This window comes from Puma concolor, chromosome A2 (genome assembly GCF_028749965.1).
Source record: "Puma concolor isolate L17-30 chromosome A2, mPumCon1.1.hap2, whole genome shotgun sequence".
NCBI classification, from domain to species: Eukaryota; Metazoa; Chordata; class Mammalia; order Carnivora; family Felidae; genus Puma; species Puma concolor.
Genome location: NC_141668.1, coordinates 144,980,923 through 144,993,911, shown reverse-complemented (window position 1 = coordinate 144,993,911; position 12,989 = coordinate 144,980,923). Strand labels below are relative to the sequence as shown.

At 40.4% G+C, this 12,989-nt stretch overlaps 1 protein-coding gene and 1 pseudogene across 9 annotated transcripts in view; both read right to left on the bottom strand.

Annotated features, from left to right (window-relative positions):
• The window catches only part of CFAP20DC (CFAP20 domain containing), a 239,747-nt gene that overhangs the window by 178,050 nt on the left and 48,708 nt on the right, over window positions 1–12,989 (bottom strand). The window lies entirely within an intron of this gene.
• LOC147583572 (nuclear receptor coactivator 5-like) lies at window positions 4,308–5,123 on the bottom strand (annotated as a pseudogene).

Genomic DNA, 12,989 nt, shown 5'->3' with positions numbered 1-12,989 from the left:
TCATGTATCAGTTCTAGCAGACTTTTGGTGGAGTCTATCGGATTTTCCATGTATAATATCATGTCATCTGCAAAGAGCGAAAGCTTGACTTCATCTTTGCCAATTTTGATGCCTTTGATTTCCTTTTGTTGTCTGATTGCTGATGCTAGAACTTCCAGCACTATGTTAAACAACAGCGGTGAGAGTGGGCATCCCTGTCGTGTTCCTGATCTCAGGGAAAAAGCTCTCAGTTTTTCCCCGTTGAGGATGATGTTAGCTGTGGGCTTTTCATAAATGGCTTTTATGATCTTTAAGTATGTTCCTTCTATCCCGACTTTCTCAAGAGTTTTTATTAAGAAAGGGTGCTGGATTTTATCAAAGGCCTTTTCTGCATCGATTGACAGGATCATATGGTTCTTCTCTTTTTTTTTGTTAATGTGATGTATCACGTTGATTGATTTGCGAATGTTGAACCAGCCCTGCATCCCAGGAATGAATCCCACTTGATCATGGTGAATAATTCTTTTTATATGCCGTTGAATTCGATTTGCTAGTATCTTATTGAGAATTTTGGCATCCATATTCATCAGGGATATTGGCCTGTAGTTCTCTTTTTTTACTGGGTCTCTGTCTGGTTTAGGAATCAAAGTAATACTGGCTTCATAGAATGAGTCTGGAAGTTTTCCTTCCCTTTCTATTTCTTGGAATAGCTTGAGAAGGATAGGTATTATCTCTGCTTTAAACGTCTGGTAGAACTCCCCTGGGAAGCCATCTGGTCCTGGACTCTTATTTGTTGGGAGATTTTTGATAACCGATTCAATTTCTTCGCTGGTTATGGGTCCGTTCAAGCTTTCTATTTCCTCCTGATTGAGTTTTGGAAGAGTGTGGGTGTTCAGCAATTTGTCCATTTCTTCCAGGTTGTCCAATTTGTTGGCATATAATTTTTCATAGTATTTCCTGATAATTGTTTGTATCTCTGAGGGATTGGTTGTAATCATTCCATTTTCATTCATGATTTTATCTATTTGGGTCATCTCCCTTTTCTTTTTGAGAAGCCTGGCTAGAGGTTTGTCAATTTTGTTTATTTTTTCAAAAAACCAACTCTTGGTTTCGTTGATCTGCTCTACAGTTTTTTTAGATTCTATATTGTTTATTTCTGCTCTGATCTTTATGATTTCTCTTCTTCTGCTGGGTTTAGGCTGCCTTTGCTGTTCTGCTTCTAGTTCCTTTAGGTGTGCTGTTAGATTTTGTATTTGGGATTTTTCTTGTTTCTTGAGATAGGCCTGGATTGCAATGTATTTTCCTCTCAGGACTGCCTTCGCTGCGTCCCAAAGCGTTTGGATTGTTGTATTTTCATTTTCGTTTGTTTCCATATATTTTTTAATTTCTTCTCTAATTGCCTGGTTGACCCACTCATTCGTTAGTAGAGTGTTCTTTAACCTCCACGCTTTTGGAGGTTTTCCAGACTTTTTTCTGTGGTTGATTTCCAGCTTCATAGCATTGTGGTCTGAAAGTATGCATGGTATGATTTCAATTCTTGTAAACTTATGAAGGGCTGTTTTGTGACCCAGTATATGATCTATCTTGGAGAATGTTCCATGTGCACTCGAGAAGAAAGTATATTCTGTTGCTTTGGGATGCAGAGTTCTAAATATATCTGTCAAGTCCATCTGATCCAATGTCTCATTCAGGGCCCTTGTTTCTTTATTGACCGTGCATCTAGATGATCTATCCATTTCTGTAAGTGGGGTGTTAAAGTCCCCTGCAATTACCACATTCTTCTCAATAAGGTTGCTTATGTTTATGAGTAATTGTTTTATATATTTGGGCGCTCCGGTATTCGGCGCATAGACATTTATAATTGTTAGCTCTTCCTGATGGATAGACCCTGTCACTATTATATAATGTCCTTCTTCATCTCTTGTTACAGCCTTTAATTTAAAGTCTAGTTTGTCTGATATAAGGATGGCTACTCCAGCTTTCTTTTGGCTTCCAGTAGCATGATAAATAGTTCTCCATCCCCTCACTCTCAATCTAAAGGTGTCCTCAGGTCTAAAATGAGTCTCTTGTAGACAGCAAATAGATGGGTCTTGTTTTTTTATCCATTCTGATACCCTATGTCTTTTGGTTGGCGCATTTAATCCATTTACATTCAGTGTTATTATAGAAAGATATGGGTTTAGAGTCATTGTGATGTCTGTATGTTTTATGCTTGTAGTGATGTCTCTGGTACTTTGTCTCACAGGGTCCCCCTTAGGATCTCTTGGAGGGCTGGTTTAGTGGTGACAAATTCCTTCAGTTTTTGTTTGTTTGGGAAGACCTTTATCTCTCCTTCTATTCTAAATGACAGACTTGCTGGATAAAGGATTCTCGGCTGCATATTTTTTCTGTCTAGCACCCTGAAAATCTCGTGCCAGTTCTTTCTGGCCTGCCAAGTTTCAAAAGAGAGATCAGTCACGAGTCTTATAGGTCTCCCTTTATATGTGAGGGCACGTTTACCCCTTGCTGCTTTCAGAATTTTCTCTTTATCCTTGTATTTTGCCAGTTTCACTATGATATGTCGTGCAGAAGATCGATTCAAGTTACGTCTGAAGGGAGTTCTCTGTGCCTCTTGGATTTCAATGCCTTTTTCCTTCCCCACTTCAGGGAAGTTCTCAGCTATTATTTCTTCAAGTACCCCTTCAGCACCTTTCCCTCTCTCTTCCTCCTCTGGGATACCAATGATGCGTAGATTATTTCTTTTTAGTGTATCACTTAGTTCTCTAATTTTCCCCTCGTACTCCTGGATTTTTTTATCTCTCTTTTTCTCAGCTTCCTCTTTTTCCATAACTTTATCTTCTAGTTCACCTATTCTCTCCTCTGCCTCTTCAATCCGAGCCGTGGTGGTTTCCATTTTGTTATGCATTTCGTTTAAAGCGTTTTTCAGCTCCTCGTGACTGTTCCTTAGGCCCTTGATCTCTGTAGCAAGAGATTCTCTGCTGTCAGCTATACTGTTTTCAAGCCCAGCGATTAATTTTATGACTATTATTCTAAATTCACTTTCTGTTATATTATTTAAATCCTTTTTGATCAGCTCATTAGCTGTTGTTATTTCCTGGAGATTCTTCTGAGGGGAATTCTTCCGCTTGGTCATTTTGGATAGTCCCTGGCGTGGTGAGGACCTGCAGGGCACTTCCCCTGTGCTGTGGTGTATAACTGGAGTTGGTGGGCGGAGCCGCAGTCAGACCTGATGTCTGCCCCGAGCCCACCGCTGGGGCCACAGTCAGACTGGTGCGTGCCTTCTCTTCCCCTCTCCTAGGGGCGGGATTCACTGTGGGGTGGGGTGGTCTGTCTGGGCTACTTGCACATTGCCAGGCTTGTGATGCTGGGGATCTGGCGTCTTAGCTGGGGTGGGTAGGCAAGGTGCACAGGGGCAGGAGGGGCAGGCTTAGCTTGCTTCTCCTTAGGTGATCCACTTCAGGAGGGGCCCTGTGGCAGCAGGAGGGAGTCAGATCCGCTGCCGGAGGTTTGGCTCCGCAGAAGCGCAGAGTTGGGTGTTTGCGCGGAGCGAGCAAGTTCCCTGGCAGGAACTGGTTCTCTTTGGGATTTTGGCTGGGGGATGGGCGGGGGAGATGGCGCTGGCGAGCGCCTTTGTTCCCCACCAAACTGAGCTCTGTCGTCCGGGGGCTCAGCAGCTCTCCTTCCCCTTGTCCTCCAGCCTTCCCGCTTTCTGAGCAGAGCTGTTAGCTTATGACCTCCCAGACGCTAAGTCGCGCTTGCCGTCGGAACACAGTCCGTCAGGCCCCTCCGCTTTCCGCAAGCCAGACTCGGGGGCTCTGCTTGGCTGGCGAGCCGCCCCTCCGCCCCGGCTCCCTCCCGCCAGTCCGTGGAGCGCGCACCGCCTCGCCGCCCTTCCTACCCTCTTCCGTGGGCCTCTCGTCTGCGCTTGGCTCCGGCGACTCCGTTCTGCTAATCCTCTGGCGGTTTTCTGGGTTATTTAGGCAGGTGTAGGTGGAATCTAAGTGATCAGCAGGACGCGCGGTGAGCCCAGCGTCCTCCTACGCCGCCATCTTCCCTCCTGTATTGTATTTTAATATGTATATTATCGAACAACTTTGAGATCCCATATCTGTAACAATGACCTTCCACAAATCTCTAGTTTGGCACAAAGAGACTCCAAATATGAAAAACGTTTCCACAGGACCATGTATCGAACAGAAGGGAAACACATTCATATCCACTGCCTGGACATCAGTGCTGCAGGTCAGCAGGGGCCTTGGTCCTTGAAGGAGGGTGAGGCTGCCATTGGGGCAGCAGCCATCTTGTTCTCCTGGCTCAGGGAGCTTTTCTTAGTTCACCAAAGACCTGGGTTGAGCTGTCTGCTTGTGCAGCACTGACTGAAGAACTGGTGGTGGAAAGAGAGTGCCACCTGGCCTGTCCCTTAATGAGGGGGACTTGGCAGGAAGGGGGGCAGGAGGATGAGGGCCTGAGAAGGATCCCTTTTCCAGGGGATGGAAGAAGTGGAGGCAGTTTGCCCATGACAGGGGGTATTTGTGCCTTGAAATGAGGAATGATCACTTGCTAGCCAAAGAGTTGGTGTCTCCAAGCCTTCCAGTTGCCTTTTCCTCCTTTCCAGGTAGTCAATGAGCAGGTTCAACTCATTACCATACACTTTCCCTCAGTCAACAGGAAGAGAAGGTGCTGAATGCCTGAAGGGACAGAGTAGCTGGTAAGGTGCCTGCAGTGCAATTCCAGCATGTTCCTGCTGCTCCCGTTCAGAGAAAAATCTCCTGTATTCTTTAGCCACAGCACAGGGCATCTTCCAGGAGCATATGACAATGTACTAGGGACAAGAAAAAGCTTTTGATACACTCATGAAGCATAATTACGGTGCAAGAGGAATGCAAAATGGGGACCCATCATCTTTAACTTCCTGGAGTGTTCGTGTAAGACTTGATTCAGAGGAGAGGTGCATCATTTCCACCTTAAGGCCGTGATCCTGCAACCAACGACCTAGGATGGTTACGTGTTATTCCCTCTGTTCACTGTTGATAGAAACAATAACACAATTGATCTGAAGGCCTCTCTTGATCATGTTCTCTTTGAACCACTTGATTAAAAGTACTGGGAAGGCCCTTCTTTCTGAGTGTCCCCACCACTGACATCACCAGAATGGACTGGTATCACTCATGGTTGTCTTTGTTCCTTTTTGAATACTCAGCCACATTCTACAGTAATTCTTTAATGCTTAGCATGTCTTTACCCTCCTTTAAGCAGCCCTCTTGGGGAAAATAAGAAATCAGCAGAATAGGTTTATATGGCCTGCTGCTTTTAGCTACTGAAGATCTTCCATATTGTCCCCTGTGAAGCCTGGCCGATGAAGACATCTTAAGTCCTGAGATCACACAGCTGGTAAGCAGCACAGTACTGATCAGCTGCAAAAACTCTATCTGTGGAAGAGTAACAAAACCCACATGTAAAGATCAGCCTGCTAGGACTCCCCAAAAGTATCAAGACATTGTATGTTCTCTATCTTTGTACCTCCAGGATCTAGAACAGTGTGTCTACAATCTTATATAGTACATGTTGAATAGATATTAAATGAGAGAACCTCTAAACAGCTTTCCTCAATTAGTTCACTCTCATCTTTCAGTTGGCCTATCAATCATCAGCCATTATTACGTTTCTATATTTTTGGTTAATGATTATTCTTTCTTTATTAGAAAGTAAAGGATTCTATCAGTAATGTGGATTGAGCTAATGAATATTTTCTGCCTGCTACAAACACATAAGTTTGAAAAAAATGAAGTTTAAATGATAAGAGTATGTTGTTGATGAGGCATTAAATGAAGAGGAAATACAAGCCACAGCTGACCAGCAATCAGTTGATGTCAAAGTGTGTGGGGAGCAGGGGGAGGAGAGGAAAGGAGATCTGTCCTAAATAAATACAAGGATCAGATCCTAATATGTGTGTGTATGCATATAAAATTATGGGCAGAGGTCCCAGGACTGTAACACTATGTGGGGACAGTAGATGTGGCCTTGGGCTTACCTAAGATGAGAAGCTAGACCCGACATTCCTGCATAAAACCAGACCCTGAAATGACTGTCCCCCTCCATGACACAGGTAAGACACTCTTTCATTTCTCCAGGCAAAAAAAAGCTGGTCTCTAGCCAGGCTCCAGGGTTGAGGAAAAGTCTACTATGAGAAATCAAAACCCCAAACTAAAGCCATGTATGCGAATTTAGTCTGAGTTTAAACTACCCTTATGGCAAGGAAATTCCAAGTTTAAGAAAGACATTTAAAAACTGATGGGCGCCTGGGTGGCGCAGTCGGTTAGGCGTCCGACTTCAGCCAGGTCACGATCTTGCGGTCCGCGAGTTCGAGCCCCGCGTCAGGCTCTGGGCTGATGGCTCGGAGCCTGGAGCCTGTTTCCGATTCTGTGTCTCCCTCTCTCTCTGCCCCTCCCCCGTTCATGCTCTGTCTCTGTCTGTCCCATAAATAAAATAAAAACGTTGAAAAAAAAAATTTAAAAACTGGTCCTATCTCGGTGAAAAAGCTGGAAGCCAAAAGCCTTGAGGTAGACAGAAGAGAATGCAAAGATTTCCCAGAGGTAAAACACACCTCAATGAAGACAAACACACTTTCCAAAGTCACTTACCAGTGTAAGGAAGGAGGGAGGGAGAGTCAGCAGATGTAAGAAACAGAAGGAACAGCTTCTTTAGAAAGCTATTAGAGCTATTAGAGCAATCGGCAAACCACTATAAAATAAGTATTATTTAAAACCACAATAAAATAGGATATCATAAACAATAGATTTGAAAAAATACCAAAACTTTTAAAAAGTTTATTTCATTAAAAAAAAAAAAAAAGGACTGGGAAAACTACATATTAGCTATAGCTAAGGAATAGTGATCTGAGGAAATTACCCCAAATGGAGAGATGCAAGAAGAAACGATGAGATGGGAGGGGTGCAAATGAAGTGAAAAGTATGTAAGGTGCTTGCTTTGTAAGGGGATGGGCTAGTGACTTTCAACTTTGTTAAGGTCAATATACAGGTTACAAATTTATAAATGTAAAGGTTATAATCCCCAAAAGAATACAAATGGAACCTACAACTTCCAAACTAGCTAAGGTTAAACAAGTACTACATACAAAAACTTGATTTGGATCTAAATGTATAGCCTTAAATTACTTATTAAAAAAGTGAGATGAAGATTAATAAATTAAACATTCAACTCAAGAAATCAGGAAAATAATATATTCACAAAGTAGAAAGAAGGTAAAAATTAAGAGAATAACTAAAATAGAACCTTTAGAGTATCAACTAAAGCAAAAATCGGATTCTTTGAAGAGACTAATAGAAAACTTCTGGAAAAATTGGTTAAGAAAAGTATATATTAGAAATAAAAATATAATATTAACATTGTACAGATATGGTAGAGAAAAAACTACATATATATTCCTCTATATCTCTCTCTATAAAAAAACTCATACAACTTTTATAGCCCTCTTATATTAAATTTAAAACAAAGTGACACTTTTCTAGAATGGAAATATTAAAATTGACTCAAGAAAAAAATAGGAAAGCTAAAAATACCTATAACCATTAAACAACTTGTACTGAAGTTCAAAAATCCATATGCCAAAAAGCACCAGGTCCAGATATTTTAAAGACAAGTTCTAATCAAACATTCAAAGAACTCAATACATACTGAGATGAGAAAAAAGAGTAAACGCTCCCCAACTTAATTTATCAAATTTGACCTTATATAATAATGGAAAGAAAAAAATTATAAATTAGTCTAATTAATGAACATATATTTAGAATTCCTAAAAAAATAGAAAATGTATAGCAATGTATAGCAATATCTAGCAATATCTAGCAATGTATAGAACGTCTAAGATGATCAACAGGGGTTATCTCAAGAATGGAAAGATATTTTCACATGAGAATATCTGTGTTGAAATCCATGACATTATCAGATTAAGATGAAAAACATGATCAATTCAACAGAGGGAGAAAAAACAGCATTCAATAAAATTCATTACTCATTACTGATAACAAGCCTTAGCAAACTAGGAAAATAAACACATTAATCTGTGATTGAGTTTTATTTTAAAGCTTGTATCAGTCAGGATGGGTTAGGTTATAATAATAAATAACCCTTAAATCTCAGAAGCTTAATGTAAAAGCAAAAGATCATATTTTGTTCACGCAAGTCCCATGGAGTACCAAGATGTTCCATTTAACTCTAGTAACTCAAGTACCTAGGATGGTACGTTCTTCCCTAACCACCAGGGCACTGAGATGGGAACATGGTGACTGGCACACTAATTTCTTTTCTTTTTAAATTTTTTTTAGTGTTTATTTTTGAGAGAGACAGCGCACAAGTGGGCGTGGGGCAGAGAGACAGAGGGAGAAACAGAATCTGAAGTAGGTTCCAGGCTCTGACCTGTCAGCACAGAGCCCAATGCGGGACTTGAACTCATGAACCGTGAGATCATGAGCTGAGCTGAAGTCAGATGCTTAACCGACTGAGCCACCCAGGCGCCCCTGGCACACTAATTCCTAAAGCTTCTTCCTAAAGTGACCATGTCACTTCTGTTCATCTTTACTGGTAAAACAAGTCATAGGTCCAACCTAATAAAAGGGTAAGGGTGAGAAAGTGAAATTCTACCATACATCTGGAAGGAAAACTATAATATTCGGAAACAATCCCAATGACTATCTGGGTTATATATTTGAAATATACATAAATATTTGCTCTTCATCCTTGATTCCTGACACAGAGCTCCTAAAACCCTTGGAACTTCCTGACAGAAGTGATAGATTTTTTTTTTTTTTTAATTCCATAACACACTTTCAACCTTACCTTAGTCTATGCTAATAAGGTGGTTCTTGGTGGGTCCGTAGATATTCCAAACTATGGGCTGGTTGCCAGAGAAACCAGTCATGTGATTAAAAGGTTGGAATGTTCAACCACCAACAGCCAACAATTAATCAAATGTGCCCACTTAATTAGGAACTCTCATGTAACCCCTAAATAGTGGGGTTAAGAGATCAGGGTTGGTAAAGACATCAAGGTGCTGGGAGGGTATGGGCTCTGGAAGCTCAGCACCCCTTTATCCCATACCTTGACATATGCAGCTCTCCATGGTGGTTCCTGAGTTGTATGTTTCATAATAAAACAGTTGTAGTAACTCTAACACTTTCTGTCATGAGTTCTGAGTCATTTTAGCAATTATTGAACTTGAGTGTTAAGGAAACCTCTGGGGGTGGGGAGGTGTCTCTGACTATTGGTCAGAATTATGAGTAGCCAGGGTGCTCTATTGCAATGAGTGTCCGAAGTGTGGGCGGTCTCGAGGGACTGAGACTTTAACCCGTGGGGTCTAACACTAACTGGGGGCTTGTGTCAGAACTGAATTTAACCACTGAGCACCCAGCGGTGTTGAAGAATCTGAGACTGTCACATACAGCCCACCACCCCCCCCCACAAAAAACCCCACAAATTAAAAGCATGGCAGATGATTATTATGTATACCAGAGTTGAGAACTATTGCATTCAATTATTAACTATTGTATTTCTGTACTTTCATTTGATCCTGAAAGGAAAATATCATTGTACAATATTTACTTTTCAGTTTCCTTTCCTTTCTTTTTCTAAACTGTTATTTATCATTCAAAAAACACTTGCTGGGGTGCCTGGGTAGCTTAGTCAGTTAAGCCGTCCAACTTTGGCTCAGGTCGGGATCTTGCAGTTCATGAGTTCAAGTCCTGCATCCCCCATTGGGCTCTGTGCTGACAGCTCAGAGCCTGGAGCCTGCTTCAGATTCTGTCTCCCTCTCTTTCTGCCCCTCCCTAGCTTGTGCTCTCTCAAAAAATAAACATTAAAAAAATAAAAATAAAACATTTCCCATTTTTGTAAGATATTATTGTGCAAATGGAAGCCTGAAGAAAAAAATAATAATTTTCCAAGAACATCAATGCCCATGGTTCCAAATGTTATTTTGACATCTTCTGCCAGAAGCTGTCATAAACTTTTCAGACAGAAGACATTCCTAAAATATTTACATTCTGTGCTTTTTTTTAAAAAACCATTTTTTCCAACTTAGATACCAGGAGATGACATTAATACATCACATTTTAAAAAGACTCAATATAAAATTAGCGATAAACTGCACAAGTAAAGGAAAATCATAGATGAAAGGTCAGTGAACATTTTAAAGTCTTTCATCACTCAAATCAACAAAAAATTGAAATTTGTATCATGTTTATTTATTTTTTTATTATGAAATTTATGGTCAAATTGGTTTCCATACAACACATTTTTTCCTTTTATATATTTACTGTTACTAAAATTGAGACTAGTTAAAAAAATCTAGCTGATGATGTAGAAGACACACAGAATCCAGGTCATTCAATCGTAATTGGCTCTAGATCTGCAATACTAACAGTAGCACATCTTATGAAAAGAAGGCAAGTATATAGAATTAAGACAGCAAGGAAGCCAAAGCACTGAGTAAGAACATGCTGTTTTTAGAATTTTTGCTAATGATGATTACATTTTAAATTCTTCCTAGAGTTTCACTAGATACAGCATTACTCATATCCTGTCTTTAAGAGGTATTCAGTATTACTGAAGTATGGAAAGAGGACACTGTAAGTAGTTCATGACCAAAGTTTTCAAGATTCATTAATGAACTTTTCTAGACATTTCTCACTCAAGGAAGATAAAATTTTGTAACAGAAATCTGTTACATGACAAATCTTTAAATATTAACTTAAAAGCAAAAAAGCAATGTTTGACTTGCACACTACTTTCAATAAAATTAGCCAGAACTTAGTTTTCACTTCACAAGAAGATGATCACTTTTCAACAATGGAAGTAAATTCATTTCCATAATTTACATGAAATTTTCAAATAGCAGTAGGATTTTGGAGCCAAGAAAAAATTTAATTAATGCTTACCATATATGGCTTCATTGGGGTAAGGATAAGAAATGAACAATTTATTGATTCATTTTTAGCAAAGCACAAGGAAAGGCATGAGATATAGCAGAAATGGAAAGAATTACGACCTCTGAGAAAGGTGTTCGTCAGGAGTTTCAAAACTAGCTAATCATGTGGATAATGTATAAAAAATTACAGTAAATGAAAGTAATTTGTATCGAGAAAAACTCTCAGTGGAATTAAATGCCTGAGAGGTGCCTGCAGTGAGCTGATGGATAGCATGTAATAAAGTCAGGAGCAAATGGAATGCATTTTGTGCTCTGACAATGCCTTGGGAACTCTGAACTGCAGCCCTAATCAACCCTCAGAGAGGTCCTGGGAGGATGTGGTAGCTGATGAAGAAATTAGCAACTCCAAAGAGGCAGAAAGACTGACACAGTAAATCAAAGCAGAAATGACCGTTTTTCGGGGGCAGTCATTTCTGTATTCTTCCACTACAGGTTATAAATAGCTGGAGAAAAGACATAGTATCTACCACTACCGATGAGCTCATTGCAATGTCCGGTCCTAGGTACTGCACATCAGCTTCCCAGCTGCCAGAATGCTCTTCCCAGCCCTCCACAGGGCTTGCCCATTACTGTCCTTTGGGTCTCTATTCAAATATTACTTCCTGAGGGGTGCTTATCCTGACCACTTTTCCTAAAGCAGACCTTTTTGTGTGCCTTCTTATTATTCTGTATTTACACCATAAACATCTACTTTTTTATTTTATTTTTTAAAACACGGTTTTCTTTCCTGCCTCCTCTAATGTAATATAAACTTCAGGAGGGCAGGGATTTTATCTGCCTTGATCACTGAAAATATTCTCAGCACCTAGAATCACTCTTGACACATAGTGGGCACTAATACATATTAAATAACTGAATAGCAAAAACACTAAAAATATGTTTTCTAGATACACAATCACAAGTGAATGAATGAATAAAGTCTCTTTGCCAAGGAAGGCATTTATAATATTTTCTATACCTTTTGGTCTATACTGTATAAAGTCTGATTGTGTCCCACATCCTCAACAATTTATAGACATTCCCTAAGAAACAAATACTCATCAGTTCCCCCAGAAGAAATAGCAACAGTTACTTTACAAAAGCTAAGAGCTCCCTGCTGTTGGCAGCAGCATATTACTAATGCAGAAATATTAATGATATTTCATTATGGATAGCATCTGCTTTAGGCTGCACAGCACCAAGCATGCCAACTTAAATGTTGTGGAGGCTGAGTAAAATAGTTCCAGCTAACGAAGTGACAGTGACATCTTCGTGACTAAGAAAACAGATATACCCATCTCCAGCCAGACTTCTTCAGCAGTGACCTCTGATAGAAGCTCAGTGACAAACTGCTCACTTCCTAGGAACCCCAGGATGTCCTCTAAGGGCTGAATATGAAAAGGCAAGTTCAATAAATATTCACTGAATATTAAATATTCTTTAATGTTTAATTTTTTTTAATGTTTATCTATTTTGAGAAGGAGAGAGACAGAGTACAAGCAGGGGAGGAGTGGAGAGAGAGGGAGATGCAGAACTGGGAGCAGGCTCCAGACTCTGAGCTGTCAGCACAGAGCCCTACATGAGACTCGAGCCCATGAACTGCAAGATCATGACTGGAGCCAAAGTCAGACGCATAATCGACTGAGCCACCCAGGCAGCCCAAATGCTTAAATCATTCATTCACTTTTTAAAAAAAAATTTGTTTTAATGTTTATTCATTTTTGAGAGAGACAGAGTGTGAGTGGGGGAGGGAGAGAGAGAGGCAGACACAGAATCCAAAGCAGGCACTGGGCTCTGAGCTGTCAGCACAGAGCCTGATGCGGGGCTCGAACCCACAAACTGTGAGATCATGACCTGAGCCGAAGTCGGGTGCCTAACCGACTGAGCCATCCAGGTGCCCCTCATTCATTCATTTTAAATGAATAAATTACACTCTCCCAGAATAATATCCTTGACTTAGATTACTTACTTTCATAAAAGTAAATTAGGTTTCAACACAATTATTCTAGACAAGTTGGCAAAATATAGA